This window comes from Cupressus sempervirens, chromosome 4, assembly GCF_028749045.1.
Source record: "Cupressus sempervirens isolate cs-2001-9-10 chromosome 4, ASM2874904v1, whole genome shotgun sequence".
Taxonomy (NCBI): Eukaryota; Viridiplantae; Streptophyta; class Pinopsida; order Cupressales; family Cupressaceae; genus Cupressus; species Cupressus sempervirens.
Genome location: NC_143121.1, coordinates 666,247,806 through 666,271,088, shown reverse-complemented (window position 1 = coordinate 666,271,088; position 23,283 = coordinate 666,247,806). Strand labels below are relative to the sequence as shown.

General features: G+C 32.6%; 1 pseudogene; it reads right to left on the bottom strand.

The window, feature by feature from the left end:
* The window catches only part of LOC149563019 (uncharacterized), a 91,512-nt pseudogene that overhangs the window by 56,921 nt on the left and 11,308 nt on the right, over window positions 1–23,283 (bottom strand).

Sequence of the window (23,283 nt, the reverse complement as noted above, 5' to 3'; positions counted from 1 at the left end):
ACTAATATTATTTTAGTGATGCATCAACCGAGTGCTTTGAAGATCAGACAAGTTGATGCAGTATTGACAGAGTAGATTGCATATGAATTAGTACATCAAGTACATGGAAAATAGATTGATTGTTGTCTTTGGCATTAGATGTAAAAGAGGGAGAGTTTGTCAAGTTTATCATATAAGAGAAATTTTTGTATCAGTAAAGAGGGAGAGTTTGTCATATCAAAATCATAATTTTTGAGTTAGATGTCAAAGAGGAAAGTTTGCTACCATAAGAAGAAATTACAGTCATAGCAACTAGAGAAATAAAAGAGATTGATGTTAGAGGGAGTTCAAACTAATAGAGGGATATCTCATGGATGTGAATTAGAATGAAACCAAAGATATTATTTTTCTATTTTTTCTCTAAATTTTTTTTTGTATCATAACATTTTGTGTTTACATCAATGCCAAAGAGGGAGATTGTTGAATACAATTATTTAATTGTATGTTGTCTTTGATGTTACAAAAATCTCAATTCTTTACTAAGAAATTAGTGTTAGCCGAGCTCACTTAGGTGATGAATGAAGTTTCCTATGTATGCTGAGCATTCCAAGAAAGATATCATAGAACCAATGTTGACTAAGTTCACTCGGTCACCAAAGGAAGTTGGAATGGAACCAATGTTAACTGAGCTCACTTGATTACTAAAGGAAGTATGAAGGAAAGCCATTTCTAAGTTAGTGTTGATCAAGTTGGGTTGGCTAACAAAGAATTTTCCTATATCAGTTTATTTGCTCTGACAATTTTGTTGGTTAGTTCTAGCCAACTCATGGGATGAAGATTATTTTCTTGAAAGAGTATTCAAGTTGACTCGACATGGTAAATCATATAAATTGAAGGTCAAATTAAGGATTGAATTGAGAAGAAGCATGGGATTAAAATGATAAATCAAGGAAGTGAGTTGGAAGGATATCAAAGTATCCAAGCTGACCTAGTTACAAAGGACATTCTGATCAAGGAGGATCAAGTATTCAAGCTAGAACAAAGATATGAAATCAGAAAAGATAGTTGCATCAATAATTAGGTCAAGTCATTTTTACTCTCTAATACTTATAGCAGTGAATCAAATCTTCTAATAGAGTTGGTGTATTAGCTATTTTCCAAATCCTCTAACAAGGTGGCATTACTAGATTGAAGTGTTTAAAGATCTCTAACAAGGCCACTCCTAATAGGGTGAACTAAATCATTTAATAGGGTCACACTTAATAGTGTGTTTTGTAGCCTTTAACAGGGTTGGCTCTTAATAGTGCTCAATTCAAAAGAGTGAAAAATAGTAATTAGTTACAATTGGTGGTTTTCCCAAATTAGATTTCCATATTAAATCTTGGTGTCTCTTGTGTTCATGTTATTTGCTTTATATTTCTACAACTAAGTTAATTAAGGTTAACTACACTAAACATCTTAAGAAGTGATTATTTTAGTGTTTGCTGAGTGACAGTAATTCTTAGTGTAAACCAAGTGTTCTTGTGTTAACTAAGTTACAACAAAATTTTAGTTTCAGCATAGTTTTGGTTTTGTATTAAAATAGCTTAAGGGATCTTGGATTTGTTTTTGTGGTAATTGATTCACTCCACCTGTCTAAATTACTCCTCTTATATTTCCAACAGACCCACCCCACACTTAACCCCTCCATCTCCACCCCAACCTCCACCTCAACCTCCATGACTACCTAGTCCTCCTCCACCACCTGCCCCTCAGGAGTTTCTAGAGAGAATGAGGCACAATATCCATGACCTCATTTGAGACATATAGACTCTTAAGCATGAGACCCACCCTCCCTCCAAGCTACTTTGCCTTCAAGAAATCATGTAAGGTTTTGTATAGTCTAGAGAGCACTTGGAATATGACATAGATAGCTTTAGAACATGGATGGAAAACATGTGTGCCTTCTATTCTGATGGCTTGTATTATAATAGGTCCATGATCTAAAAATTAAAAAAAGGATAATTACAAAGATATTTTAAGAACCCTGTAAGGAAACTTGGCAACAAAGAATATACCTGTTTCCACATAACCCATAATAAATTTGAAATAAACACAAAATTAAAATCCACATGCAAGAGAATAGACAACATACCCACAAAATTGTGACACAAGATATACCCTAGGAAACCCTCATTGAGGGAAAAACCCAGCCTCCAAAAGCATCCATCACCATGTATTATTCAACAAAAAATACCATTGCCATACAACCATGGAAGCCTTCATGGCCATAGCCACAACCAAGCAAACTATGTGAACAAGCATGAATTCACACATCCCATGCCATGCTTCCAACCTTCACAAATGCTCCCTTGGCTAACCTGTCAAGCCTTGTCCCGCTCAACTCTTGCCTTTTGTCTTCTCCTTGTCACTCTCTCTCTCTATAACAACTACCCTTGTGGCAGCTTATATAGTAGCAAGTCCCACAAAACTACTAAATGGTATTACATAAACCATGTGCTACCTAACCCACTGACCCCACATTTAATATTGGGCATTTAATTCTTTTCCCCAATATTAAATAATTACATGAAATATTTTTACAATGTTACAATACAACTCATCAAGAATATTCCATGGAAATCTTTACATGTTGCACGTCCATCTAGGTACAACATTACATAATAAAATAAAATAATAAAATAACAATATTATGCAATGTGTGCAACACCCATTATCTCAACAATCTCCCACTTGTTGTATACATTGCATAAGGTCAATCCGTAGCCACATAAATGAACAAGGGAACAATCCCTCCCAGCACATCCACCATCATGGATCAAAATACACCAAGTGCTCCATCTTGGTACCCGCAACAAAATCAAAGTATCCAGCATCTCGAAGATGAATGATCTCACCTCCTATTATGCCACTGCCACCGGACATACATAGAAGCCATCCAAAGAGAAAGCCACCCAACCTGTCGCATTAGAAGATCATAAAATCCTATACCAACTAAAATTCCAAGCACAAAAACCTGATCCAAAGGTAATCACATGTATCCGTAGTTGTCAAAATATCCATAGCTGAAATAGCACCCACAGCAAGTGCCAAACCCATCCAACTATCCATACCTCAAAGGTATAACAAGTGAATCTTATATCACCGACATATCCAATCTGCAACCTGCAATCACAAGTCTCAAGAGTAATACCTGCCACATATATACCAAGAAGCTCCCACTGCAAAAGATAATGTCAAATCTATAACCAATCCACTCAACACATCTCAAAGAAGTGAATCCATGTAGTATCAAGGACATCCATAATACATAAACTGATATCCTGCAAGAACAACTCTCATAACAAGTCTCCAATGCTCTCCCAAGTTCACCACAACCAACAAAGGAAAGAGATAAAGGAATAACCATGTCATCTCTCACATGACATACATGAGCACAAACCAGTGATCAAAATCTCCAACCAATCTCAAATCCAATGTAGGCAAAACTGAACATCCAAGAAGATAACCAAGACTAAAGAAACCATGCAAATCATAACCTGTATCATGTCCTTCTACACACATCTCTAGATGTAAACTGTGCAAGTATGATCTCCTCCATAAAACCCCAACAAGAAGCCTCAACAACACCCAAACCATACCATAAAACTCATCATGGATGTAAGCCTCTCACAAGAATATCAAACTCAATAAACCCATTCCTAAACCAAGGAATAACCATTCCTAATCCAAGGAAAATGCTCAATATAAAACCATCTCCCAAACTTAACCAGCATAACAACGTATGCACATGGAGATAACTAATGCTAAAACCATCTCTCAAATGAACCCTCCAGAACTAACTCATGTACCATAGCTCAAGATCCATATCCATGAAAGACAAGCATAAATATAATGCAACTAAGAGAAACAATGAGCTATACCTCTCAAGTAGCAAACCACCGAGTAGACCAAGAGTGGGGAATGAGAATGCTCATCAAGATACCCAAGTCTCAAACCAAGACTCATCTAAGAACAATCTCCTCTCAAGTCCATATCAGGTGACTGCCCCTCAGAATTTCTGCTGAAACCATCAATTGTCCCAACAAATACTTCTCTAATCCAAGAGAAATCAGCATCACCACCATCTCTAAGTATCCATGAGCACCTGTAACCAATCAATCCATGCCAACTCCAAATGCAACATAGCAATATCATGAAGTATCCAGCTTATGATCAGTGTACTCAATACCAAGAAACTAAACCAAGATCAATGTCAAAGTTCCAAGCATGGCCTTAGGAACATAAACATGACAACATGATCTTACCATCTCAACTAAAGAGATAACATGCTCCATATGAACATACCATAACATGTCACAACTCTAAACGCGTATCAAGAGTATACCATGACATAATAATGAAACCATCCTCATACTAAGGATAACATGCCAAATAAAAATATAAACCACACCTTTGCCAAGAACCCTGTGAGTCCTCAAGATGCAACAATCTCCACACACCATGAAGAAAAACCATCTCCACATACTAGGAAGAACCATCTCCACATACCATGAAGATAACCAAGAACTCCATGAGTCCTCAAGATCTAACCATCTTCAAACACCATGAAGATAACAAGTGCACCATGCAAATGTCAAAGATGCTTCTGCAGCAATAGGATCTAAGACAAACCTCCAACATCTGCAAACACTCAATAAATATATCAATGCCAACAACTCCCACTCAACTATGGTACCAAGTCACCTATGGCATCATAAAATCCATCCTCTCCAAACCAAGAAGATATAAACCAAACTAGGAACTAATCCTGCACTGTCACCCCATCACTGTCACAAGCTCCCACTAAACCATGTATCCAAGCTATCCATGAAATCATGATGAAAAAACCATCCTCTAACCATGAGAATCAACCAAGGCATCAAACCATCAAAGAACTCAAAGTGCACATCATGAGCTCCTTAAAAGAAACCAAATAACCATGATCCTCAACCAAGATGATATACCACCATAACCAAATCAGAAAATCCAAGCTAATGAACATCAAGGATGTACCTGTATAACCAATCATGTCATGCCAAAATTTATGACACCATGATCACATCCATGAATCGAGCATCTGTCTCTCAATATGTCCAACCTGTCAGCATAGTCAACCACAATCTTCTACCATGACTGTACCTGGTAACAACATCTCATCCCTTCTACATGAAGATAAAATCATGTGACTTAGGGCATAGACAATCCAAATCCAAGCCACCAATCTGAATATGCATCAATAATGAAAGATCAATGGGCAAAGACAACCCATAACCAAGCTATAAATACAACCTGTAAGTATAGACCGCTTACAACACTGCACTACTTGTAGACCCAACAAGTCATCATGCATATCCAAACCAAACAATGATAACCATATCATCATGAGACCAAACTTGAGTATACAATGACATCAAAACTTAAATCTCCAATGCCATAAACTCACAATGTTACCATAGTCAAAATATATCTATAAACTGTTCAGATCAATATATCAACAAATAAATCATGCCAAACCTACACCAAATCTAAACCAATGTTTAGAGCTCTCCAAGAGCTTTCCGTTGACTACTCGAAGTCCAAAATCCGACTTTGTATGCCCAAGTTATGCCCCAATTCGTGCTCAAAATAAACAACATCTGACTTTAAGGCTCTTAAAACCTGACAAAATTTTAAAATCATAGAACCAAACCTACACCATCTTGTAGTGCTCTGAATTAGCTTTCCAACGCCTATAAGAACTCTGAAATCCAATATTCTGAAAGAAAGTTATGGCCATTTTACTAAGACAGTCTTTTTACCATTTTTAGTACGATTTTTCATTTTTTTTTTCAGTGACGAAAATTCCGACGGGATTAAATTTGATGGCCATCATGGGCTGAAACCAAAAAAACTCTTTCATTTCCTCTAAACATGGCCAAACTAGGGCATATTATATATCAAATTTTATGGAAATGTCGACCCGGATCCAATGGTGAGGTCTGTTTTTACTTAGGAGGTCATTTTTGCAAGCTACCCCCCAAAACCCTCATTTAAATGAAACATCCGAAAAAATCTTTTTGTCCAACAATTTCACATGCCCAAATCTTTTAACATCCCATCATAATAGCAAACCCAAAAACCCTTAGATCTGCAATAAATCATTCATATATCTTGCCATTTTCTTTTATCCTCTCATGCATTCCCATGGATTCAATCTAGGGTTACAATAATAAAACTATAGCTCTGATACCACTTGTAAGGAAACTTGGCAACAAAGAATATACCTGTTTCCACATAACCCATAATAAATTTGAAATAAACACAGAATTAAAATCCACATGCAAGAGAATAGACAACATACCCACAAAATTGTGACACAAGATATACCCTAGGAAACCCTCATTGAGGGAAAAACCCAGCCTCCAAAAGCATCCATCACCATGTATTATTCAGCAAAAAATACCATTGTCATACAACCATGGAAGCCTTCATGGCCATAGCCACAACCGAGCAAACTATGTGAACAAGCATGAATCCACACATCCCATGCCATGCTTCCAACCTTCACAAATGCTCCCTTGGCTAACCTGTCAAGCCTTGTCCCGCTCGACTCTTGCCTTTTGTCTTCTCCTTGTCACTCTCTCTCTCTCTATAACAACTACCCTTGTGGCAGCTTATATAGTAGCAAGTCCCACAAAACCACTAAATGGTATTACATAAACCATGTGCTAAAATCATGTGCTACCTAACCCACTGACCCCACATTTAATATTGGGCATTTAATTCTTTTCCCCAATATTAAATAATTACATGAAATATTTTCACAATGTTACAATACAACTCATCAAGAATATTCCATGGGAATCTTTACATGTTGCACGTACATCTAGGTACAACATTACATAATAAAATAAAATAATAAAATAACAATATTATGCAATGTGTGCAACACCCATTATCTCAACAAACCCAAAGATGGGTGAAGATATAAGTTACAAGAAACTTCGTATCTCTATTAGATGGTGCACACACACCCTCATATCAGAGCATTTTTGGCAGTAATGGTGGATAGTATTTGACCATCCACCACACACTAATCATGAGGTGCCCATGTACTTTCTTAGGAAATTATGGGTAAAGTTTGAATTGGGTTTAAAACCCAATTATTTTGATATAAAACCATTTCAGGGGGTTGGTGGAGGGATGCCTTAGGATAGGCCTGGGGAAAATCTTAGTGATAATATGAGGAATCACTGACGTCCTTAGCCTCTTGTTCCTCTTCTTGTACTAGTTGTTCCAATGCCTCTCCATCATTAAGAGGTGTCATATGCTCTTAGTTCATTGTGTGCCATTTCAAGTAATTTAATAAATAGTGGATGCATATGAGGGATATTCTTCTTCTTGGACACATTTGTACCAGTTGTGGGGATATATGCAGATCCCCCAAAACAATGCATATACAACATAAGATACCCACAATACTGAGGGTGGTGATTTTGATGATGAGGCTTATGCTTCTAATGGAGGTGCCAATGATGATGTTGATGTGTTGTCATTTATTGACCTTCTTTGTGGGGAGGGAGATAGTTAGGAGTAGCAGGTAAAAATTTAATTAAAATTTATAAAGGACATTATTATTTACTTTCTACATATGTATAATTGTATTAACCACATTAATGTATGATGATTTTTAATTAACAATGCATGGATGGTACTATTCCTCCTAGAAGACAATATAGTCTTTCTTCGAGACCATCAAATGTTGGCATCCCTCATATGGTATGCACTTTGAATTACACTTTAAATAATGTAAATTGGAACTCAAATTTAATAACATGCACTCCTATATTATTTTTGTCTGATTTTGTAGGGATTATCATCAATTACAAAGTTAGATGCTTCTATAGGTCTTGATCTATCCACTAGTGATGCATAACCTCAAATATCTATGGTATGAACTTTTCAAGAAAAATACTTTTTACTATTTTTATGTACATATTGTTATTAAATTATCTTCAAATTTGATTCATGTATAATAATGTATGTTCATTTTACAAACAAGGGATGGATCATACTATTCCATCTAGGCCTCAATATAGTTTTTTTTTTTAGTCCTTTATCTTTTGACCATTTTTGACATGTCGATGCTTTTGTTAGTGAGGGTCAGCCTCAAATATGTATTGTATGTATATTTTCAAGATTATTTTGTTACATATGTATGCTTACTAACTTATATCTACAACTTTGATCCATCATTGTGTTTTGTAATTGTAGGCCACTGGAGTATGTGATCATCATGGTAGAAATATCTAGCCTCATCTATGACAATGGATAGTACTCAAGTATGATATATATGCTTTTATTTCAAAAAATTGTAGTTTAATTTATGTACTTTTTAATTTACATAATTTTTAATTCATGTATATATAATTTTGACTCAAGGCTTATGTATACATGATTTTAGGGTGATGTCACCATGAGTCTTGGTGGGAGTATAGGACTAAGCCAAATGGAGGTACATACATAATCCTTTGAGGTCAATATTGTTATTTATACATAGTTCATTATGATCTTTATCATATTTTTATGTCTTCTATTACAGGACTTGACCACTACCACATTTGGTAGCTATGATAGTGCACCTCCTCTTGTTACAGAGGGACACCTATCTCACATGGTATAATTTTAAATAAGTACTAAATATTTTATTTTATTTGCAAACTATATTTTGAAACCCATTTCAATTAAGCATGTACATATTTTCTTGTTAGGACATGACACATGATGCCCCACATGATGAGACAACGTCATGTTACATAGGATGATCCATTTGAGTCCTCTTCACGTGGAGTAAACAAGATTGTAGATCAGATATAATAGGTCTTTTGGAACCTTTACATTGTGTTTTTATGACACATTTTGTTTATTATTATACACTTTGTATTAGGACAATTAATTGTATTATATTTTTCTTTTTGACTTCATAGATCATGTTATCACATATCAGAATATCTTTTTACGACTTGTTATCATGCTAGTGTATGGTATCTTCTTATGTTATCATGTTGTAAGTGTGACCCATTTTATTTATTGTGACATGTTTTATTCATGTTATGCCACATTTTGTTAGTATATGGTATGAACAATAATTTTAATTAAAAATAGGAACATTAATTTAAACATGTTTGGATGTAAAATTAATGGAAAAATATTGGAGGTCATTACAAATATACAAAGAATTTAATATCAAGTGCACACCAATAACTTTCAAATAGAATTGAACTACTATATTTTACACAACTAAACTCATATATTCAAAAAAAAGAGGTGAAGTCATATATTTGAAACAAGTGAATTTGTATAGATGTAACACAATATGAACGACATAAAGAGAAGTGAATTCGTGTTTATGAATTTTTACAACATGTTTCGAATGAAATAAAAAATTGGTTGAACACATTTCTTCAAATGAGGTCTTGCAAAATTTTAAAAAAATACACAAATTGAAATGTTAGTAAAGGCATAAATTTACAAGACTTATCTGTATTATGTAAATATGTTTAGTGTACACTCATTATGTGTAATTTCACAAGATGTTGATGTTGGATCCACCTAAAATATTTTAAATTTGCATAATTTGTACTTGAGACATGAATAAGAGGTATATAAGTTCTCTAATTTTCTATTGAAATCGCATACATACATTTAAATTAAATAAGTACATATATAAAAAGAGCACAATAAAGTAAAAACTTACATGTGTGTATTTTGTAGCCATCCAACTATACCATCTGCATCCACTCTCTTTTGCAATGCATCTATGATTGTCTCATGGTATTCCATTAAAATTGTCCATAATACCTTATTGGTAGGTCTCCCTTTGTATCTTTTTGATTTTATATTTGTTGTGACAATCAAACTAAAATCTAGTGTAAAATCTTATTTTTTGATTGGTAGTCTTCAAATGTTGGTAAACCATTTCTTCTTGTTAGGTATGTACAGATCCAAGTGCTAGCTACAATGACAGATCCAATTGGATACTCAAAACCATAATCATTTACTTGATGACATATCAATTTTTTCTTAGATTCCACACATCTAGCTAGCCAATACTCAATTTGTTCATCATTATTATCAGGTGCAATAACAACATAAACATATCCTACAAGAAAAGATAAAGTACATAAATAATGACATGTGCGCATAAATAAATAATATGTCAATGACATGTACTTGAATTATATTAATGAAATGTACATAAATAATAATATAAATTGAAGTATGATCACAACAAAATTAAATTAAATTATGTATACTAGGTTGTATGAGGTCTGAAATACGACCATAGTCATTTGATATTGCAAATGTAACCTTTGGGCCTTCATTTACTATATCATCTTCAATATGTGTGTCAATAGGTGCTAATAATTTTTGTTGCCAATCTTCAACCCATTATGTATTCTCATATTCTTCCCATTCACCTGCAAGATAAAACTAACAAAAACAAGCAAGCTCCCTAGTCCATATAGTCCAAGTGTTAGAATCTGAAGTCCTAAATGAATTCCATTTAGTTGACCCACTAATTGTATCACAATCATATCTTGAAAGGATATTCTTCTCTTCAACTAGGTAGAAGAAATGTTTGATTGTAGAGTTCTAACTTGATCCTATCTATAAATATTTGTTATACCATTCCACAATGTTATGTGCATTTTTGAATTTGGCTTTTTCCTCAAATTTTAATTGCTCTCTGCAAAGGGCTCTATTCATGTATGCACTAGCACCATCATGTTCTCCTTTACCATGTCCAACCTCAAAAAAACTCCACATATGTTGGATATTACTTTTCCTATGTGTCAGGTACTCATCCAATATAAAATTCTAGCATTCTTGAATTGTCCAATATAATTATTTGACCATATTAGATATTGTGTCATGTGAATTTGGACCTCTCTCTTAAATTATCATTAAATACCTTGAAGCGATATTGGAAAAACTCAAATAAATGAAGTTTATTATCACTCATATAGAAATGGTACTCTCTCAATATTTTTTGACCCTCTTCTGTACTATTAGGTGCATCCTTATAGACTATATGAAAAAAATTGCTACTTGCACTGAATTGTAATATTGTGCTTCTACCTCATCTTGGGGTGCAAGTGTGTAGCTCTCTACAAAGTCAATGACTGAAAGTATAGTACCAATTAGAAAATTATTCTTACATATGCAAAATTGTCCATGAAGCCATCTAGCATATTGAGAGTGTTCAACATATTTTGGTATGATCATAGTTTTAAACTCATCCATAAATGCATGACAATTAACTTTATCTATAACTACATCACACCTTCTTCCAATATTCCCATCCTTCAATGAATATTCAAGAGTTTTAAATCTTTATACATCAATTAATTGTTATCAAAAGGTAGTCAAATAATTTTCATGCAAACATTCATCTAAGAAAGAAAGATTGCCACACATATCACATGTACCAAAAATACATACATTGAAAAGAAAATATTGGTCATCAGGTGGCTTACAAAAAAAATTTGATATTAAATCCTTTATAGTTTGAGGTGGTATTTTAATACCACATTCCTTCAACATTTCTTTACTGTGTATAGTACTACATATAGATCCAAATACATCATAATGGTAACAAGATTGAACATGAATTTTACAACAACATATGACTCTTTCTTTGTTAATCCTTACACACCATGGTTCACACTTTTTAAAAGATCTTTGACTAATGGTTAGTTAACACCTTATCATCTAATTTTTTTTTGAATAGTTCAGTTTGAGTCATGTCCAAAAGGTGTTTAGGATGTCGATCACATATTTTTGAGCCAACTCTCAATTTAAGAACATCTCTTGAATTAGGTGATACTCATATGTTATCATGCCAAAGAAATTTAACCAAACTTTTGAATTCACTAGTAAGTTTCATATTAGATCTTGGGAGTGTAGTGCCTGCCCCTAGATCACATTTCTGTTATCATGGTCAAATTCCTTAGGATGATTTTATGCATTGATTAGTTTTAGAGATACTAGATTTACAATATTATGATATTATTTCATGTCTTGAATTACAAATATATCGGTTATTATTGCTTAGTTGAATTCATTCATGTGTTGTTAATGATATTTTAATGATTCCTAATTAGTAAATGTGGTTTCTTTTGTAACAATGTTAACATGATGTCTTTAGTGATGATTATGTTTTATTGATAGAGATGCATTATTATATGTACGAATTTGATGTTAGACTTGTGATTTTTACGATTCTTACCCCATACTTGCACGTGTATGGTGTGCGTGTTTATTTTATCTTTCTGTCTGACGTGTTTGATGTGGCTAAGGGAGGGAGTCGTAGTCACCTGCTAGTTGGGATCTACACAATGAACCACTCCTTGCCATTGTCTGTTTAGTTTGGATATATTATATACATGTACATGCTCATCTTTTATGCAGGATGCAGGTACCGAGCATCGACTTCCCTGAATTGCCAGGATGAGCGTGCCTTATTACAAATACTCAAATGGTGAGAATGGGAAGATATTGATCAGGTCCAATCCTAGCCATAAGCCTAAAATACTTGTCCTGCAAGGAGGACTCGTAACAGACTGTCTACCCTTTTTAAAACCCGTGAGTATTTTTGTGCGTATGTTGTTTTGTGAGGCTTTGATGAATTTTCTGTTAATTAAGTCTAATTAAAAGATTAAATTAATGATTTAATTTAATGAAAATTATTATGACATTTTGAATATTCAATTATATTTAATTAATTGAGAAATTAATTAAATATAAAGAATTGAATTTGAAGATAAAAGTTTTAAGAATAAATTTAGAACATGATAATATTTATTTAATTTAATAATAATATATTTAGAGTTCATTTTTAAATAAATGCTAAATATTATTGTTATATAAGTTAATAAATATTTATCAAATTAAAATGTTCAAAAATAAATTAAAAAGTGAAAAGATATTAATTTATGAAAGATTTAAGTTCGCATGAATGAGTTTAAAATATAAGAAATTAATTAAAAGATAAAATATGTGAACTTAATAAAGATATTCTAAGAAAGTGTGCATGAGATTTTAAAAGTTTATTAAATTAACTTAAAAGTGAAGACAAGTGGAAAGTTAAATAAAGTAATTTAATGATTCACTTAACGTGCATGAAAGGAATAATAAAAGAATATTTTAATTTAAAAAGAAAATCAATTATGCATGATGAATTAATTAAATTAAATAATTGTAATTTTAGAGTTGTGGTCACAGAAACCCTAAAAGGTAATTAGATTCTATATTAGAGGGTTTTGGGGGTCATTATTACACACACAAGTTTTCAAACACAGGTTTTCGGGGCACACACAAGTTTATGGAGAGCAATTCGAAGGGTTTGGAAAGAAAAGAATTTTACGCACGACTTGAAAGATTTTGCTTGCGGTAGGAATTTGCATTTAGTTGTCAGAGGTTAGCATCAGATCCAGGTAGGATCTTATGATTTAATTGTATAGTAGTTTTCACTTTTCAAGCTTTTGTCTGCTCCGTGTCTTTTGCATGTGTTGTTTTCCTGGTATGCAAATATTTGTTCTTGATTGAGAAATATCTGTACATGGACTTAGATGGATACATCGCTGAGTTTACTTGAGAGGGTTGTATTTTTAGTAAGAATAAGATTTAATAAGAAATCCAACAAATACAATAATCTATTGGATTTTGAAATCGGGTTTGAGATTTAGAAGATAAATGTTGTCCTTTTTCTAATAGACTTTAAGAACGATATTAATCTGAGAAAGGGTTTGAAATAAAAAGAAAATTTTGAATTATAAATTCGAATAATCAAACCTAGTTTTCCTATCAGATTAATAATATGATACATACATATATATATATATATGTATATACATATATATATATACATATATATATATCATACATATATATATATACATATATGTATACATATATATATACATATATACATATATACATATATGTATATATACATATATGTATATATACATATATGTATATATATATATACATGTATGTATATATATATATGTATATATATATATATATATATATATATATATATATATATATATATATATATATATATATATATATATATATATATATAATTTTTAATTAATTATATAATTGTGGAGTTTGTTTAAAATAAATATCATAAATTTTAATAAAAAAAAGTAAAAGAAAAAAAAAGAATATTTATTTATTTAAAATATTATTACAGATATTTTAAATAAAATGGAAACTAGATTTATATATAATTGGAAATATATTTAGAAGTTTATTTTAAATAAAATAAATATGAATTTATTAATAATTGTAAACAAATTCTAAAAGTTTTATTTTAAATAAAAAAATAAAAAAATATTATACAAAGGGTGGGGATATTACCTCCCCCCGCGTACCTGCTGCCGGCTTTAATGAGCCGCAACAGCCGGTACCTCTGCTGCCGTAGGCAGCAGTTGTACTGCTGTTGCGCGCAGCAGGGTACCTTGCTGCTGCAGGTAACAGGCCGACGGGCCTTTAATTATGCATATAGGTTATAAAAATTTATATTTTAAAAAGTTTTTAAAGATTTTAATAAAAAGAATTATTAATCAATTTTATTTGGTATTTAATATAATTATTAATAAATTTCTTTTATAATTATATTAAATTTAACAAAATTTTAATTAATGAATTTGATTAATAAACGTTATTAAAATTTATTTATTTTTATAATTAATTAATAAGTATTGTCATTAGTATTATTTAGTTAATAAATAATTAAATAATATTAGAACGATTTTGTTTAAAATATATATATGTATTAATTAAATTAGTTAAAATCTTTTTAACTAAGGATAATTAATAAAAGAAAGATATTTGAATCAAGTATTGAACTTATTTAAATTATCGATAGCAAACGACCTTAATAAACTGAGAATCTTATACACTTAAACGTTCATTGAAATGCAAATTGAAAACGTTATTTTTAACTCTATTATATCTTTTCAAATCAAACCCAACTATGAACTGCATTGTTTGTTTGTAATATCTATGCATTCAGATTTTGGAGTCGAGTAGGTGTTGACCAGTCTAGGATGTACACCAGAGGTTTTGTGAGATTTCTTGTATACTATTTATGGGACTAGATGTTGTGATGTGTTTTGTGATTCATATTGGATATTATATTTATGAGGTTTATCTTGTGGAGAAATTATGTGTACTTGGATGGGAGAACCATCTTATTTTCAGGTTACCTATTAAGGAACCGAGTTTGATCTTTATGGATGTTGTGGTATGGGACACAACTATGATTTATGTGCTTAGGAGAGGTTGTCTAGGTATGTGACTTGGGAGTGGCTTGCATAGGGGTTCGGGACCTAAAGTGGTCAGTGCCAGGGTAACCTAATGCAAGTTATGTAATAAGTGATAATCTAGTAATTAAAACTTTTGGGGGGGAAAACACACTAAAAAGTAAGTTAGAGATTTTTGATCTACCCATACCTTGAGTGCTTGTATAGACTAAGGATGGGAATGGGATGAGTGCCTCGTCTTCTTGAGAGGGCTTTCTGGTTTCCATATGTGTGATGTTGAGGGTCCGGGGTTCAGAGTAACCAGTCTAGGGTAACTTAACGCTTGAGGTTCCGAGGTCTATTAAGAGATCGGTCCAGGGTAACTCAAGCAACCATGTGATGACACTCCCTAGTATGTAGCCCGAGTCTCCTCTGTAGATCTTTGTAGATTATGTGTACCTCTGGTGGTGTATTTATTGTTGGATGTGTTTATTGTAGTTATTACTTTCATTGAGGATGATTGGTGATTCATGGATGATGTACTTTTGACATGTGGCTTTTGAATTGAGATGATTATCTTTCGTTGACTTTATCTTATGATCTTGGTATTTGGTTTATACTTGGTTCGTGTATGATGTTTGGTTATGTGGTGTCGGTATTGGATTGAGTGTTCTTTCTTTCGATTATTTTATCTTCTTGAGTAGCATGTGTTACCTTTGAGGTAGTTTTGGCTAGTAGGGGTACCTTGCCTAGGAGTGTTTTATGTTTGATAGCCGTATGTGGATTGTTCATTATCTTCCCTGCACGGTGGAAGTGGAAGCCTGACTAGGTAACCACGTGGTCAGGAGGTAGTGTCTTCTTACCATTTGGGTTCCCCTTCACATTGTCAGCTGTTGGATGTTCTTTGCAGGAAATGTACCTTTATCCTTCTTATTTCATATCTCAGAGACTTCTTTTCAGATGATGTATATACGTTATCATGTATCTTGATTTATTGTATTTATTTTCACATACCCTGTGACATGTGTAGTGGATTTTATTTATTGGATGTACTTTCATTGTGTTAGATATACTTATGCATTTGCTTATGCGATTATGTATCTGTTATTTCTTTATGATCTTGAGACATTGTACTTGGAACTTAAACTAATTAATTTAAAATTATTAAATGTGACTCAATGTAAAGGAACTCTTGAGGAATTGAAACTATATCTGTAATTGCAAATGTGTATTTGATGTTTATGTTCTTATTGCTTCCGCATTAATGTTATCTTGATGTTGTTTAAACTTAAAAAAAAAAATAGTTCAGTAAACATTGTAACATGTTAGGTTTAATTCTCTTGGGTTCCTGAGCAGGGCGTTACATATGGTATCAGAGCCTGAGTTTCAACATTGGGAATCTGGGCATAATGTGCGCCATCACTTGAGAAATTAGTAAACTTGCAACTTATTTAAACGAAAAACTTATATTGACATCAAACTTGAAACCAAACTATTGAACAACAAACTCTGAAATGAGACAGATTTTGAACATGGAACTAGAAAACTTATAAGACTTTCTAGATTATTGCTTTATGTCAGTATGTTATGACCCTATGGTTATGATGGATTCTTAGATGTCGTTGGTTTGTTTGGGTGTTGTAGGAGAGATGACTTCTGGTTCTAGATCCATTGCTAGGGGTCATAGCTCAGGTCATGGTAGAAGTCGTGGGAGAGTTAGTCACCGTATTCCTTCCTTGGTCCATTCAGGGGACCCTGTCTAGGAAGAGGCTAGAGAGGATGATAGTGTTAAGCATCATGCTGAGACAGAAGGACCGGTCACTAGAGACTTGGTGAAGGAGATCCTAGCACACCTACCATTACAGGATAGAGCTTATCATTTAGAGCATGGAGATAGAGATAGGTCCATGAGTCCTAGAGGGAGGAGCCTAGAGAGCATAAGGCGATCTAGCCAGTCCATCCAGATGAAGGACCTATTACGGGTCAAGATCAAACCTTTCAATGGAGAAGGTACTGGATATGATGCTGAGAATTGGTTGATTGCTCTAGATAGATGTTTTTCCATGCAAGACTTTGACTCCAATGTCAAAGCAAGATATGCCATCACCCACTTAGAGCTCTTTGCAGTAAATTGGTGGAATATAGAGGAGAAGAAACTTGGGATAAATATGCAGACTGTCACATGGGAGTTGTTCCACAAACACTTCCATGAGAAATTTCTATCAGAGCAGTGGCAACTTTAGAGGGTAGATGAGTTTCATGATTTGAGACAGGGTACCAAGGCTGTGGTGGAGTATGAGTGTAAGTTCTTCGAGCTTATGTCTTATGTAGGGGTTAGTGATAGTTAACCATTGATGGTCCAACATTTCATTAGAGGACTTAATGCTAACATCATTGGGGGTGTTAAGGTTTTCCAACCTAAAACCCTTAAGGATGCTATATTGTGAGCTACTTTGGTTGAGATGAGTGTGACTTCGAGCCAAGGTGGCCTACCAGGTGTCCAGGCTAGAGGGGCACTTTATTTAGGAGCATTGAGGGATAACCAGTCTCAGGGGGCTGGAAGTTCTAGAAATTCTCCTAACTTCTCTAAAGGTAATCAGGAGAAGCCAGGAAAAAAATTTCTTTCATGGTAACAGTGGTGGTTCACAGTCAGGGAACTATCGCAACTGGAAGCATAGTATGTGCAACAGGTTGGATCGAGTTCCTCAGGCTCTCAGCGAGGATGCTAGTGTTGGTAGTTCTGATCAGTCGTGTGCACCTGGAGCTCAGGGAGGCTTTAGTGGAGATTGCTACTTTTGTGGACAATATGGTCATAGAGCGACCAATTGCCTCGATCGTGGACCTTAGTTTTGTGTTGATTCATGTTTCTTTGTAATGGGCTTCTAGGAGTAAGCCTAATTCTAGGGGGGGTGGATGTAGTGCCTGCCCCTAGATCGCATTTCTGTTATCATTGTCAAATTCCTTAGGCTGATTTTATGCATTGATTAGTTTTAGAGATACTGGATTTACAATATTATGATATTATTTCATGTCTTGAATTACAAATATATCGGTTATTATTGCTTAGTTGAATTCATTCATGTGTTGTTAATGATATTTTAATGATTCCTAATTAGTAAATGTGGTTTCTTTTGTAACAATGTTAACATGATTTCTTTAGTGATGATTATGTTGTATTGATAGAGATGCATTATTATATGTACAAATTTGATGTTAGACTTGTGATTTTTATGATACTTACCCCATACTTGCATGTGTATGGTGTGTGTGTTTATTTTATCTTTCTGTCTGACATGTTTGATGTGGCTAAGGGAGGGAGTTGTAGTCACCTGCTAGTTGGGATCTACACGATGAACCACTCCCCGCCATTGCCTGTTTAGTTTGGATATATTATATACATGTACATGCTCGTCTTTTATGCAGGATGCAAGTATCGGGCATCGACTTCCCTGAATTGCCAGGATGAGTGTGTCTTATTACAAATACTCAAATGGTGAGAATGGGAAGATAATGATCAGGTCCAATCCTAGCCATAAGCCTAAAATACTTGTCCTGCAAGGAGGACTCGTAACAGACTGTCTACCCTTTTCAAAACTCGTGAATATTTTTGTGCGTATGTTGTTTTGTGAGGCTTTGATGAATTTTTTGTTAATTAAGTCTAATTAAAAGATTAAATTAATAATTTAATTTAATGAAAATTATTATGACATTTTGAATATTCAATTATATTTAATTAATTGAGAACTTAATTAAATATAAAGAATTGAATTTGAAGATAAAAGTTTTAAGAATAAATTTAGAACATGATAATATTTATTTAATTTAATAATAATATATTTAGAGTTCATTTTAAATAAATGCTAAATATTATTGTTATATAAGTTAATAAATATTTATCAAATTAAAACGTTCAAAAATAAATTAAAAAGTGAAAAGATATTAATTTATGAAAAAGATTTAGGTTCGCATGAATGAGTTTAAAATATAAGAAATTAATTAAAAGATAAAATATGTGAACTTAATAAAGATATTCTAAGAAAGTGTGCATGAGATTTTAAAAGGTTATCAAATTAACTTAAAAGTGAAGACAAGTGGAAAGTTAAATAAAGTAATTTAATGATTCACTTAACGTGCATGAAAGGAATAATAAAAGAATATTTTAATTTAAAAAGAAAATCAATTGTCCATGATGAATTAATTAAATTAAATAATTGTAATTTTAGAGTTTTGGTCACATAAACCCTAAAAGGTAATTAGATTCTATATTAGAGGGTTTTGGGGGTCATTATTACACACACAAGTTTTCAGACACAGGTTTTCAAGGCACACACAGGTTTATGGAGAGCAATTCGAAGGGTTTGGAAAGAAAAGAATTTTACGTGGCTTGAAAGATTTTGCTTGTGGTAGGAATTTGCATTTAGTTGTCAGAGGTTAGCATCAGATCTAGGTAGGATCTTATGATTTAATTGTATAGTAGTTTTCGCTTTTCAAACTTCTGTTTGCTCCATGTCTTTTGCATGTGTTGTTTTCCTGGTATGCAAATATTTGTTCTTGATTGAGAAATATCTGTACATGGACTTAGATGGATACATTGATGAGTTTACTTTAGAGGGTTGTATTTTTAATAAGAATAAGATTTAATAAGAAATCCAGCAAATACAATAATCTATTGGATTTTGAAATCGGGTTTGAGATTTAGAAGATAAATGTTGTCCTTTTTCTAATAGACTTTAAGAACGATATTAATCTAAGAAAGGGTTTGAAATAAAAAGAAAATTTTGAATTATAAATTTGAATAATTAAACTTAGTTTTCCTATCAGATTAATAATGTGACACACACACACACACACACACACACACACACACACACACACACACACACACACACACACACACACATATATAATTATATAATTGTGGAGTTTGTTTAAAATAAATATCATAAATTTTAATAAAATAAAGTAAAAGAAAAAAAAAAGAATATTTATTTATTTAAAATATTATTACAGATATTTTAAATAAAATGGAAACTAGATTTATATATAATTGGAAATATATTTAGAAGTTTATTTTAAATAAAATAAATATGAATTTATTAATAATTGCAAACAAATTCTAAAAGTTTTATTTTAAATAATAAAAAAAAAAAATATTATAGAAAGGCTTCTGCTGCTACGCGCAGCAGGGTACCCTGCTGCCGCAGGTAACAGGCCGGCGGGCCTTTAATTATGCATATAGGTTATAAAAGTTTATATTTTAAAAAGTTTTTAAAGATTTTAATAAAAAAATTTATTAATCGATTTTATTTGGTATTTAATATAATTATTAATAAATTTCTTTTATAATTATATTAAATTTAACAAAATTTTAATTAATGAATTTGATTAATAAACGTTATTAAAATTTATTTATTTTTATAATTAATTAATAAGTATTGTCATTAGTATTATTTAGTTAATAAATAATTAAATAATATTAGAACGGTTTTGTTTAATATATATATATGTATTAATTAAATTAGTTAAAATCTTTTTAACTAAGGATAATTAATAAAAGAAAGATATTTGAATCAAGTATTGAACTTATTTAAATTATCGATAGCAAACGACCTTAATAAACTAAGAATCTTATACACTTAAACGTTCATTGAAATGCAAATTGAAAACATTATTTTTAACGGTATTATGTCTTTTCAAATCAAACCCAACTATGAACTGTATTGTTTGTTTGTAATATCTATGCATTTGGATTTTGGAGTCGAGTAGGTGTTGACCAGTCTAGGATGTACACCAGAGGTTTTGTGAGATTTCTTGTATACTATTTATGGGACTAGATGTTGTGATGTGTTTTGTGATTCATATTGGATATTATATTTATGAGGTTTATCTTGTGGAGAAATTATGTGTACTTGGACGGGAGAACCATCTTATTTTCAGGTTGCCTATTAAGGAACCGAGTTTGATCTTTATGGATGTTGTGGTATGGGACACAACTGTGATTTATGTGCTTAGGAGAGGTTGTCTAGGTACGTGACTTGGGAGTGGCTTGCATAGGGGTCTGGGACCCAAAGTGGTCAGTGCTAGGGTAACCTAATGCAAGTTATGTAATAAGTGATAATCTAGTAATTAAAACTTTTGGGGGGGAAAACACACTAAAAAGATAAGTTAGAGATTTTTGATCTACCCATACCTTGAGTGCTTGTATAGACTAAGGATGGGAATGGGATGAGTGCCTCGTCTTCTTGAGAGGGCTTTCTGGTTTCCATATGTGTGATGTTGAGGGTCCGGGGTTCAGAGTAACTAGTCTAGGGTAACTCAAAGCTTGAGGGTCCGGGGTCTATTAAGAGATCGGTCTAGGGTAACTCAAGCAGCCATGTGATGACACTCCCTAGTACGTAGCCTGAGTCTCCTTTGTAGATCTTTGTAGATTATGTGTACCTCTAGTGGTGTATTTATTGTTGGATATGTTTATTGTAGTTATTACTTTCATTGAGGATGATTGGTGATTCATGGATGATGTACTTTTGACATGTGGCTTTTGACTTGAGATGATTATCTTTCGTTGACTTTATCTTATGATCTTGGTATTTGGTTTATACTTGGTTTGTGTATGATGTTTGGTTATGTGGTGTCGGTATTGGATTGAGTGTTCTTTCTTTCGATTATTTTATCTTCTTGAGTAGCATGTGTTACCTTTGAGGTAGTTTTGGCTAGTAGGGGTACCTTGCCTAGGAGTGTTTTATGTTTGATAGCCGTATGTGGATCATTCATTATCTTCCCTACATGATGGGAGTGGAAGCCTGACTAGGTAACCACGTGGTCGAGAGGTATTCTCTTCTTACCATTTGGGTTCCCCTTCACATTGTCAGCTGTTGGATGTTCGTTGTAGAAAATGTACCTTTATCCTTCTTATTTCATATCTCAGAGACTTCTTTTCAGATGATGTATATACGTTATCATGTATCTTGATTTATTGTATCTATTTTCACATACCCTATGACATGTGTAGTGGATGTTATTTATTGGATGTACTTTCATTGTGTTAGATATACTTATGCATTTTCTTATGTGATTATGTATCTGTTATTTCTTTATGATCTTGAGACATTGTACTTGGAACTTAAACTAATTAATTTAAAATTATTAAATGTGACTCAACATAAAGGAACTCTTGAGGAATTGAAACTATATCTGTAATTGCAAATGTGTATTTGATGTGTATGTTCTTATTGCTTCCGTATTAATGTTATCTTGATGTTGTTTAAACTTAAAAAAAAAATAGTTCAGTAAACATTGTAACATGTTAGGTTTAATTCTCTTGGGTTCCCAAGCTGGGCGTTACAGGGAGTCTACCACTAGAAGTCCAAAAACTATTTGCTAGATCACATTCAAAGTTAACCTTTATCTTTACAACTCTTTCTAAAGTTTTACAGCCCACATTAAGATCCACTTATGTTAATAATCAATCTTTTGTCAGAAGTTGATTTGTTAACTAAACATGATGTTATTGCTCGTCATGTTGCATTCTTATCTTTAGAGCGACTTCTATGTTTGATAAAATTAAAGGCACTAGCAACAATGGATACAACTTGTTTTAAAGACTCATTTTTATTCTTGGTTTTTGCATACATTCCTAACCTTTTCATCACTTTTCACATTAAAGATATTTTAATTAGTTGCAACATCAACTAACATTGAAACCCAAATTTCTTATTATAAAAAAGTATCTATTAACCTATTAGCATGTGTCATAATTTGTCACCACAAAGCCAATCCATGAAGATTATCTAGCACATCCTTATAAAAATAAAATTTGTGTTCATGCACTTTAGTATCATTCAAACACGTTTCTTCATTACCTGGTGTTTCAATGTATACATTCATATAATTATTATTTTCAATATTATTTGGAATTTGAATCTCATTTTCATTTTTTGTTAGTATTTCTTTTATGGCTTGC